Below are 12,297 nucleotides of genomic sequence, written 5' to 3' on the forward strand. Positions count from 1 at the left end.
GGATGACTTCCATGTTTTGGTTTGGAATCAATGACAAGAGAGTGAAGGATGCTGGGGGTGTCATTAATTGAGTTGACGGTTATCAGAAAACTACTATATTTAGGAAGGATAGACATAATGAGTTCAGTCTCGTATGTGTAACAAAAATATCACCATCTGATTTGTTGATTGGGAAGTCCACTGGTGATGAGAGAGAGACAAGGATGGAGTGATATTAAGAGTCTGAGAAAAGCAGAGAGGCATGGAGAAAAGAGAAAACGAGAATGAACAGGAAACTCTGGGAGAGAATGAACCATCTTTCTTTAGTTTGTTGCATATTTCTGGCACTTAAGATAATTTCTTCCTCCTTGTATGCATCCGATAAATCCTGAATTGAGAAAGAGAGAGGGTTAAAACCCAATTAGGATGTGGGCTCAACCTTCAGAAACACTTGCCAGAAATTTCACACAACTTAAAAAAAATCCACAGAGTCACTATGGTATAATTTTTTAAGAGTTTCTCTAAGGAATTAAGATCACGTAAATGGAATTTGGAGATTTAAAAGAATGAACATCTGGCCAGTGGATAATTTTGTTGTCATTTAATAAGTGAAGGGTTGATAGATTCATTGTCTGACAGCCCACAGTAGAACACTGGTGAACGACTTTGTCTTTGAATTGATACATACTCAGAAGTCGGCCTTCATTTTAATGTAGAAATAGCTCAATTCTCCAGACTCAGTCATACCTGTAATTGTTTCTGGAATAATTTCTAGGATTGAAGAAAACCCTGTATAAGAAGCAGATGTTCATGAAATACTTTTGTATTCTTACAAAATACTTCTTATCCTCCATAGCAGGGATTTTACCTAAGAGACAGTATGATGCAGAACTATTTGAAAACCAGGTCAAGAAACCAGGAAGTACCCATATCAACTGAGTTATATTTACATAATAGAAACCCTAGGTAGGCATACAAAACTTCATCTGCTGTAGCAAAGTTAATGGAATTTTTTTTTGATGTAAATTTCTTCAGGGATACCTGGGATTATTTTGCCACCATTAATTTCACAGATATTACCCCAAACAGATGTGGGTATTTAATTCTTTCATGAGAAAATAAATAAATTCAGTGATTATTTTTATTATGTTGAGTTAATCAAGGAATTTTCAGATAGGTATTTGAAATGTGGTGCACAGTTTGTGGGTGGGAGGGACAGACATTAGAGAGCAGGACAAAGGTTACCTGGGTTTGAACAGCAAAAGACAACAGGAAGCAGGAATTGCAAACCTTTCTCTCTCCTCTGTCCCTAGTAATTTATTGTGTGTCTCTTGGGCAAAGGATTCTTACTGAATTGACAGGGTAACAGGGAAAACTAAAGAGGGACCTATACTGTTACTTTTGTGTGTCTCTAGTTAGAATATAATAAGCCCAATGAGGGCAGGAATTATGCCTTCGATTTGAAGTCCTAGTTCCCAGTACAGCAAGGAAGTGGGAGCAGAATACTAAGGAGAAGGGAAGTCTCTTGAAGGAGAAAATGGTTTACAGCTTAATCTTGCCTCAGCCTGGTTTTTGGTAAAGCACTTTGATGTTATTGAGATGACCTATCAATCACTCATTCTATCTTGGGGACTTGCAGATTCATCTAGGGAGAAACTCCCGGTAGGGAACAGAAGCAAAAAAATAAGCTTATTATTATTATTATTATTTTTTGGCTTAACTTTCTTTTCTTAATCTGCTGCTTGATTCAAACTGCCTTTTAAATAGAAATTCAAAGCAATTTTTTCTAATGCCAAAGTTCATCTTTTTGTGTTTGTCTTCCTTATCAAGGAAGCTAATCAAGTTGGTTGAAAGTACCAGCTTATGAGTCAAATAAGTAATCAGTACTTCTGGGTGGCTTTTGTATTGGTTCAGGTAGTTCTTTGATGTTGGACATAAGGAAGGGCATGTGGTATGTAGACAAACACTTCTGGGTGATAAGAACCTCACAATTAAGCCCACGAGTGATGGTGAACAGATGTTTCTCTTAAGCAGCTGCTCCTTCCAGAATGACACTTGGATTTGACTATATCCAGATACTGTTTGTTGTCACCTTGGCAGCACCTGTAGTAAATGTCCACATGTGACCTACCTACACTGACAGAAATCCCATCTGGCACCTTCAAGCCTTCCTTTTGGTGTCTTAACCTGTTGCTGTGTCAGTCTTGATTCAAAATAAACGACGTCATGAACACTCACTAAAAGCCTTGAAGAAAGGATGCCAGCATACTCCTCTTCCTTTTAACTGACACTCTAAACAGTCCTTCTCATTCCTGAATCATGAACTTTTACTGTTACTGCTATTCGAAGTAGTCACCCTTTTTTATGCATGGTAGTTAAAAATGGTTGATGCAACAGGTTCTTTGTTACTTGCAGTCTTTCTACATTACCGTTTTCCTCCTGTGACTCTTTAGATTCTATTCCTTGCTCAGTCGAGGGATATTTTGTCTTTTGTTGCCCTGGCGTGTTTTAGGAGATACAAATTTTACATGAGAAAATAACTGAATAGCATTTGAACTTTCATCATCAGAACACAAAACTACTTCCTGACACAATTTTCCTTATTCTGCCTCTAATTTCTGGCCATATATTTTAGGCAGCTCTGAGACAGTGATGACCCAGAATCCTGTTGCACACAACCTCAATCAATACAGACTGGTCCCATCGGCTTCAGAAACTTATCATTTCCCTTGTTTTATGAAGGACAAAGACAGAGAAGCTTTGGGGTTTCCTTGTCCCCAAAATGTCATACTCAGGTTCCCCAAGGAGTACAGACTCTCATGCTCTCCTTGCTGACTCTGTTTGTGAGGACAGAACTATGACTTGGTATGAAGCTCCTTCCCACACTCCATCGTCATCTGGCATGGCTCCTGCAACGTGAATTGAGGTCGTGAGGCGCGGAGCTCCTGTCTGAATGTAGGAAATTTATTGCTCGGGAAGAAGCCATCTCCCCTTGTTCTCATTTCTTTTCTTCTCTTTCTCTTTCTATTTGCAAAGTTAAAATTGTGAGTGTATTGGGATCAAGACGTCACCTTAACTCTAAGTCATAGGCTAAAATAAAAGATAAATTAGAAATTACTCGTGAGCCACGTGATTCATGTTGATTAGAGATGGCAAAAACAGTCCTTTTTGGAATACAGGATGGGGTCTTTCTAATGTGATAACTTAGCGTGGTTGAAAGTCCTGCTCCTGAAGGTGATACTATTGTGCAAAGACAAACCTTCAGAGCAGAGCTTCCATGCTTTGCAAATCGCTCCTCTATCAGCTTTGTTTTCCTGATAGCATCTAATTCTTTTTCTTTACCTCTTCAACGCGATGAGCACTGGTTGTATTATAAAGCCAGGACCAATCTTTTATGGGCCATTACCATCTTGGCTGTATTACACAACGGACTGAGAAACTCTGACTCGAATGCAAAGGCAACGTGAACAAATCTTTAGACATTCCCTTTCTGCAATTTGTAAAATGGTGCCTACCTGTCAAGGGACTGAAAAAATATCAGTTCTGTTTGCAGTGGGATGCTACCGAACGCCATAGAACATCAGGAGAGAAACCGGGAGAAATTCATATGATGCTTTTAAAATTTTTGTTTCATAACTCCCTCAACTTTTCCTACTTTTTTGGTTTGCCTTTCAGACTAAGGTTCAAGTGAAAGTCAAATAGCAAAACGAAGGGATTCCAAGAAACGCTAGAGACTTTAGACCAGAACTGGGCAATCCTTCAAAAGCAGGAGAAAAATCTGGCCCCACAACACGAAAAAGACACATGAAAATGAGCTGCTTGCACCTAGGCACCGCTGAAAGACGAAGCAGTCTTGATCTGTTAGGTGACATCATGATCAGGCACTGTGATCTGACTGTTTGGTGTCTATGAGCATCTTGTGGTCACCAGAAGTCCTTTCTCAGAGTATGCGTATGTCGATATTTTGATTTGCGTCCATTTTCACGTTGCAAGTTGTGTGCTGTTTGTCTTATAGTTAAATGAAATCATAGGTGGAAAAACTCTGTTAAAGTTCAAATTGTTATGGAAATAGAAAGTTTTAGTGTAACCAAAAGCAGGTAAATATGCAACTCCCAATTTATTTTGGTAGGTAGTCTAAGAATTTTCTTACTGTTCCATAACAGACAGGAGTGGCACACCTTAGTCCTGTTGGACTGACCTCTCTGTAGAGAATATTCTTACTGTTTCTATTGTTTTGCCAGGTGAGGTGGGACCTGATCACAGCCTTTTATGCTTGAAGGGCACCCCAAGAATCCTCCTGACTTCTGACGACAGAAACCTCTTTGGTGGGGACGGGGAGGGGGTTGGAGAGGCAAATTCCAGCAGGCATAACACTGACTGAAACTACTCACAAGCTCCCGGGCCATTTTGTTGAATCTTCTTCTCAAAAAGCATCTGTTGCTTCAACAGTTTTTCTGATAGTTTGGTACTCAAGATCTCTACTTGCTGTGTGTATATGGAGAGAGAAGGCCAGACAGAGAATAGAAGGCTTGCTGAGAATGACATGTTTGACTTTTCCATTTCTAGAATTTCGGATTGTTTTAGCACATCGTTTCTGAGAGCTGTTCCTGAATGCATCTCTAAACGATAAATTCCACTGTGTACCTAAAAGCTATGCATTTGGGGGATACACTATAACATGCAGGTAAGAGGTCTCCATTTTTGCTTCTCTTAGAGTTAGTTTGTATTTATGTCATTAATCAAATAAGAGATTAAATGCCACAGGAGCAAATGATTGCAATTCTTAAAGTACTCTTGCAGGGTAGCCAGAAAACCTGAGCCACCTGGAATAGGTACGGAGACGAGAAGGCAATTGCCTTTTGAATGCATGTGGTTTTGCAGCTCATCGTTGAGTTCTATAGTACAAAGCTGTGACTGAAAGGGAAGGTATTACTTCTGCCAGCAACAAGACCCATGGGTCACTGCTAACTTCTCACCTGTTTAGACAGTCCCTTTAGGTATCCAGGATAGACCAGGATCCTATGTGACGAATCTTATGTAATAATTTCTGGTTCCTTGAATTTCTTTCATCTAGATTAACTACAAATATATTATAGTTCATAATTAAAAGAAAGGATTTATGTGAATATAGTAATTTCAAAAGTGGACTTGGGATCTACGATTCTGGAGTGTCTTTCTGCCCTTGAGCTCATAGGCTTTGTTGATGATAAGAAATTATATCATGAAGGGTACTTTTTGACTTGTCCAGAGGGCTGTTATTTTGACTAACCAACTTTAGAGAATTTCTATTGTCAAACTGTAAAACTTTTGTCCAATCAGAAGCCTGAAGGAAAACCCAGAAGTATTCAGCCAAAGAAATGAACTAGAAGAAAACTATTTAGTGAAGAGATGAGTCAGGAATCAGGTTCCAGGAATCTAAAACTATCCTTCTGATGTTTGCGTTATCAAAATACAATGGAATCTTCTTATCTGCCTGCCAAAGCTCCATAGTGGGCCCTCTCCTCCTTGGAAGGTAGGCTCCCCAGATGCACAGGTAGGTCATGATAACTGGGCAAGGTTTTCTCAGACATGATTAATGACATGTCAGATGATTGGAATAACAGGCAATTTAAAACTGTGGCTTTGCACACATGAAAGAAGTTTGAAAAAAATGTCTTCATTAAAATAACAGTTAAATGACTTATCGCTTATTAGTAGAATAAAATCCTTCAGATACAAACCCTTATCCTGTGGGCTGGCTGTACCTGTATCTTCTCTGAGTCTGGCATGGCTAAATGTTGTCTGCGGAGTTGTCTCCTGAGAGAGAACTGCCCTGCTTGTCCCAGGGGATGTCCTTAATGCAGCTTCTTTCTATTTATTATTACTTCCTCTTTCCTCTAAGAAATGAAAAGAGAAATGGTGTGTCGTTTTCGTCTGGATTTCCTAGGAAACAAACCCTGGAATGGAGTTTTGCGTGCAAGGATATGGTTGGGGAGTGCTCTGGGGAGGACGAATGGACAGAAGGAGGACTGAGGTATAGTCCCCCAGAAAAAGGCTGCAGCTGGTCCTGATCCCTCGGGAGCTCTGGGGCTGGAATGGTACTTCAGAGTTGTATCTGCCTGAGACAACCACGTGGACCAGCAATTGGATGTGGGTTGCCACCGAGTGTTCCTTGGGGATGGGGTATGAACTTGGGCAAGGCAGCTTTACTGGGTCGAGAGCGATTCCCAGAAAGGGACTCAGCTGACAGCCCAGTGGCTAACACTCTCAACAGCTGGAAAATTAGTGCCCTCAGTCATGAAGGGAGAGATCTAGGTGACACACTACGCATCTACAACATGCTCTTTGTATGGCTTAGCTCTTAATTTTTTTTCAAAGCCTGGTGCATCTCTTTCTCATGGGACTCTCTGTTTCCTACCAATGTATTTGCTTAGTTTGGGGGTTAGAGTTTCTCTGTGTAGTGTGTAGGTGTGTGTACACATCCCATATCATATATCTGTCTATCACTACATCTACATGATCTATATCTCTATCTACCCAGGTGTGCTATGCTATGCTCAGGATTTTATGGGTATTTCTGGGTGTGCATAGGCAGACAAAAAGCTGGAGAGAGGAGTTGTTTTTGAAATGAGTTTTTAAAAAATATGTCTGATTTAAAGTCTTCCGTCAGGTCTGGGTGTAGCCTTAAGGACCACAGAGTTCTCAGCCTCTAGCTGCCTGAGAGTCTGTAGCCATATGATGACAAAGAAAGCATTTTCCCTCTAAGAGCAGTTTGTGATCACTCTGTGGAACTTGGACAGTGAAATGTGTTCTTAAACCGGAGAAACACACACCTCACTGAGGAGTCTTGGCTCTGAGACCTTGGCTGCAGAGCACTGCCAAGTTTTGGAGGGTTGAGATAGATGTTGTTCTGTGAGGTAAAAACTGGAGGTCTGCAAACTGTTCCAGGGTTGGCTAGATCCTTCTACTGAGTGACACTTTTCCAAATATAATTCACATATGCAGCGCCCTAAGTCTGTGTAGTACTATTAATCCCTGAGATGTTGGAATTCTTTCACTCTGATTTTATGGATGAAGAAATAGAGGCTCTGTGAGGTAAACCAACTTGCCCATGGTCTGTGTGACTTAGGAATATGGTGCTTGCACGTGCTGTATTGTTCAACATAGTCCCTGTTTAATCTGTTTTTCTGGTGTAATTGTTAGCAGTAACCCCTTTTCATTCACACACATTTTTGGTTCAGATGATATGTGATCTGGCTTTAAAATTTTTTTTAATTTATTGGAGCGACATTGGTTAATACAATTATATAAGTTTCAAGTGTAAAATTCTATAATACATCATCTGTATATTGCATTGTGTGTTCAACATCCAAAGTCAAATTTCCTTTCGTCGCCATATTTTTGACCCCCTTTACCTTTTTCTACCTCCTTATCTCCTCCCTTTCCCACTGGTAACCACCATACTGCTGTCTGTGTTGTGAGTTTTTGTTTGTCTTGTTTGTTTATTTGTTGCTTTCAGTTTTAAAAACTGATCTGGATTTTGAGTACAGCCTCTTGACATCAAATCTCACATGATTCCTCTAATGACTTGCAAATGGTCTTTGAAAGTTATAGCTTGGGAAATGCATGCAACCTATACAATCTGGAATAGTCTCTTTCACATTGAGCAGTGTCCTTGGCTCTGCCCATGGTCTTCTATCTTCTTCCACAGCCCAGGCCAAGAGCAAATGGCATCTACTGTATTTTCACTAAGGGGTTCTTCTCAAATGTATAGAAATCTGACCCAAAGGAAACATTGACATAAGGCAGAGAGATATAAGCTTTTATTAGGTTCAAGAGGCCCTCTGTATTCTTTTTTAGACTCAGTTTGCTGGACCTGTACTGATTTGTATAACTGAGCTATACTGTCTGGCGAGTAGATTAGTAGTTTAGATTCTGAAAGTCATCTTCAACCCTCTGCCCAATAAGATGTGCGGTGTTTTCTCAGGAAATAACACTGCGAATAAGTTCCCAGTGAAGAGCCCATATTGCTTTTCCGGTGTGAGGCTGTTGGCACTCTCTCGATGGTGACTTTAAGTGTGAGGTTGGCATTTGGAGAGTGTCTTAAAAGTGAGAAATGCATCGTCATCAGATATGTCCTGCACTGGTCTGTCCCTTGGCAAGATTATAACTCTAGAAGCTCTAGATAAACATCTCAAAAAGTCCCTACCCTCAAGTAACACCAAATGTTATCAAACTTCTTTAGTTTGATAGTTATAAGAGCAATGATTGGATATGATTTCAGAAAAAAATTTTTATATTATTAGTTTAATATGACTCATACTTCAAAGCAATTGATTGGCTCAATATTGAGAAATTTATTTATAGTAGGAATTATGATACTCTCCCTTAGACATCACCTAAAAGAGATCAGGCTTATCTTAGCAGTCACCATCATTTTCTGATTTTATTAAAAATGGTATTTCTCCCACTTCCCATTAATGGAAAAGCTTTCTGGTTCGAATTTAATTTGGAAGAATTTGAGTATTCTTAAAGCAACATTCATTTCCAAAAAAATCTAAAATCATGCTTTTTCATAGTTTCTCCATCACATGGCTGAAGAAGAAAAGAGAGATTTATGTATTTTTCTAAGTGACTTTTTTACCTATTGGGGTGAGAGAGCAGAGAGAGAGGGGTGGGAGAAACTGGAGTCTCTCTTATGTGTGTGAAAACAGCAAAGTCTCTTTTGAGCTTTCATTTTTTAAATTAAAATACATACTTAAATAGGAGAATTAGAAAGTTCTCAATTTAAAAACTAACAAATATATCACAAGTAAAAGCCAAAAGCAGGAAAATCCTCCCAAAATGCCAGCTAGTCACCTCATTCCTGAGACACAGAAATGAACAGAAAATGCCAGTTTTCAATAAAAACAATTGATATTATTTTCGTTTGTAAATAACGTTTTCCTGTACAGCTGTACAGGAAATTTAATGGAGAACATAGAATTCCCCATTAAATAAATGACTCAGTTAAGAAATAAAATGCATTAGAAAGGCAAAAAAATAATAAAGAAAGAAAGAATGAAAGAAAGAAAGAAAGAAAGAAAGAAAGAAAGAAAGAAAGAAAGAATCGGGCCTGGTTAGTACTTGGATGGGAGACCTAGGAAGACCAGGTCGTGTAAGTGTGAAAGAAAGAGGAAAGAGGAGAGAGAGAGAGACAGAGAAAGAAAGAGAGAAGGAAAGAAAGAAAAGCAAAGAAAGAAAGAAGGAAAAAGGAAAAGAATCAATTAACTGTTTCTATTTTTCTCTTGAATTACTTACCTGGCAACTTTAGGAGAAGGTGGAGAAGTCTCAGGTTAAGCTTGATATAGATGCAAAAAATGATCTTTGGGAGATTTCGTATCAAAATGAGGCCTGTGATGATCTAAAGTATTTCAGTAACCATTGTCCCTCCATCCCAGTTTTACCAATTCTCTGTCTTCAATGATTCATTCAAGACTTCCTCCGATTTTTCTTTCTCACCCCACCATCCTTCCAGGCACCTAGAAAAAGTACCCACTTGCCACTCTGATGTGGCCTCTTGGATGAATTCAGTTTGATGAGCATGCTTTAAGAGAAATATTTTGATAGGGCTTCAAAATAAATCATAAAATCCCCAGCTCTTAACAAATTACTAGATAATGTGTGAAATAGACATTATCACCTAATTCATATACTTCACTTCATTCTACATCCATCTGTTCTCTGGTCCTAACCTTGGGCTTTGGGAAAAACTCCGACAGGGGTCAGTATGTATATAACACATTTAGTTGGTATTGAAGATTTGTCTATACATTTTTTATTCACCTGTTTTTTTTTTTTAAATTAAAATTATTAGGGTGGCATTGATTAATAAAATCAAACAAGTTTCAAGTGTACAATTCAACAATATGTCATATATATATTGCATTGTGTGTTTACCACCCAAAGCTAGATTTCTTTCCATCTCCAAATATTTGACCCATTTTACCACTCCCTACCTCCCTCTTCTCCCCCTTCCCTCTGATAACCACTAATCCACCGTCTGTGTCCATGAGTGTCTGTTTGTCAGGTTTGTTTGTTGCTTTCAGTTTCATATCTCACATATGAGTGAAATCATATGGTTTTCAACTTACCCTGTCTTATTTCGCTTAGCATGATTATGCTAATGAATGGATGGATCTTATAATATCAGCTGCCTCCCATAATATCCACAAAAATTATGCATATAACTTCTCGTATGTATAGGAAATTTTTCTGAAATTTTAGGAGAATGTTAGTGGGAGTAGGGATTGAGGGAGAGCAAACAATTTCAGACTTAACGCAAACAATTTCAGACTTAATGTTCTTGAACTTAAATGTCCTTAAATTATCTACTGTTTTGGATTAGAATTGAGAAAATTCAAATTTTGAAATATTTAAAATTTACAGGCACAAATAGATAATAATATAATGAAGGCCAATGTACCCACCACCCAGACTCAGTGAATCTTAACATTATGCCATATTTTTTTTCGCTAGGTCTTTTTAAAGAAATAAAACATTATAGATATAGTTGTTTCCTGTGCAATCCTCCCTGACCTTGTTCCTTTTCCTCCTCTGGTGTATAACTTATCTCATAAACTGAATGTTTATTATTCTCATGCTTGTTTCTATACTTTTTTTACTTATACAGGAATACCTTGGAGATATTGTGTGTTCAGTTCTAGACCACCACAATGAAGTGAATATCACAATAAATTGAAACATTTTTTTGGTTTCCACATGCATTTAAAAGTTATGAGTACACTATACTGTAGTCTAAAATAGCATTATGTCTAAAAAAGACAACTGAGCATTGGCTTCAACAAACCATTCACCAGCTACATTAGCCCCTAACAAGAGAGTCAGCCTGTTCTTTTAAGCTTTAAAGTCAGGCATTGACTTCTCTCTATAATAGTCCTAAATGGCATCTTCTCCTGATGGAAGACTATTTCATCTACATTTAAAATCTGTTGTTTAGCTGCCTTCATTAATTATCTTAGCTAGATCTTCCAAATAGTTTGCTGCAGCTTCTACATCAGCCCTTGCTGCTTCACCTTGCACTTTTATGTGATGGAGACGTCTTATTTTCTTAAACCTCATGAAGCAAATTCTGCTGGCTCCAAACTTTTCTTCTGCAACTTCCTGACCTCTCTCAGTCTTCACAGAATTGAAGGACATTAGAATCTTGCTCTGGATTGGACTTTAGCTTAAGGGAATGCTATGGCTGGTTTGATTTATCCAGACCACTAAAACTTTCTTCATTTCAGCAATAAGGCTGTTTTACTTTCTTATCATTTGTGTTTTCACTGGAGTAACACCTTTAATTTCCTTCAGAAATGTTTCTTTTGCATTCACAACCTGGCTAATTGTTTGGTAAAAAAGGCCTAGCTTTTGGCCCATCTCAGCTTTCGACATGCCTTCTTCCCTAAGCTTAATCATTTCTAGTTTTTGATTTAAGGTAAGAGACGAGTGACTCATCTTTTTACTTGAACACTTAGAGACCATTGTAAGGTTATCAACCAGCCTAATTTCGATATTGTTGTGTCTCATGAAACAGGGAGGCTGGAGGAAAGGGGAAGAGATGGGGTGATGGCTGGTCAGTGGAGCAGTCAGAATACATACATTTATTGATTAAGTTTGTCATCTTATATGGGCACAGTTCACAATGCCCCCAAACAATTACAATAGTAACATCAAAGATCACGGTCACAAACCACCATAACAAATGTAGTAATAACGAAAAAGTTTGAAATATTGTGAGAATTACCAAAATGTGACAGAGACATGAAACGAGCAAATGCTGTTGAAAAATGGTGCCAATAGACTTGCTTGATGCAGGGTTGTTATAAATCTTCAATTTGTAACCTTCAATTTGTAAAAATGCAATGTCGCAAAGTATAATAAAGCAAAGTGCAATAAAATGAGGTGAGGTATGCTATGTAGCCAGACTCAGTATAGATGATAATATTCTATGTTTTTAACTTTACATAATTGATATTAAACTGTATTAATATTCTTCAACTTTTTTTTTTTTAAACTTTTGTAGGCGAGACAATCCTTGGTTGACATCACAGATTGCAAGGAACTTGTCAGCTTATAATCCCTTATCTTTTATTTTTTACCTCTACAGTACCTGGTCTTCCTAGGTAGTCTCCCATCCAAGTACTAACCAGGCCTGACCCTGCTTAGCTTCTGAGATCAGACGGGATCAAGCTTGTTCAGGGTGGCATGGCCGTAAACTTGTTTTTTTTTAATTCAACATTAATCCATGTAACCTAGCTCATTCCTTAGCAGATGTATAGTATTCCATTTTGTGAT

General features: G+C 38.3%; 1 pseudogene; it reads right to left on the minus strand.

The window, feature by feature from the left end:
• Positions 1-12,100: 12,100 nt before the first annotated feature.
• On the minus strand, positions 12,101-12,219 carry LOC112472610 (annotated as a pseudogene).
• Positions 12,220-12,297: the final 78 nt, after the last annotated feature.

The sequence above is a fragment of the Pteropus alecto genome, unplaced genomic scaffold, assembly GCF_000325575.1.
Source record: "Pteropus alecto unplaced genomic scaffold, ASM32557v1 scaffold87, whole genome shotgun sequence".
Taxonomy (NCBI): domain Eukaryota; kingdom Metazoa; phylum Chordata; class Mammalia; order Chiroptera; family Pteropodidae; genus Pteropus; species Pteropus alecto.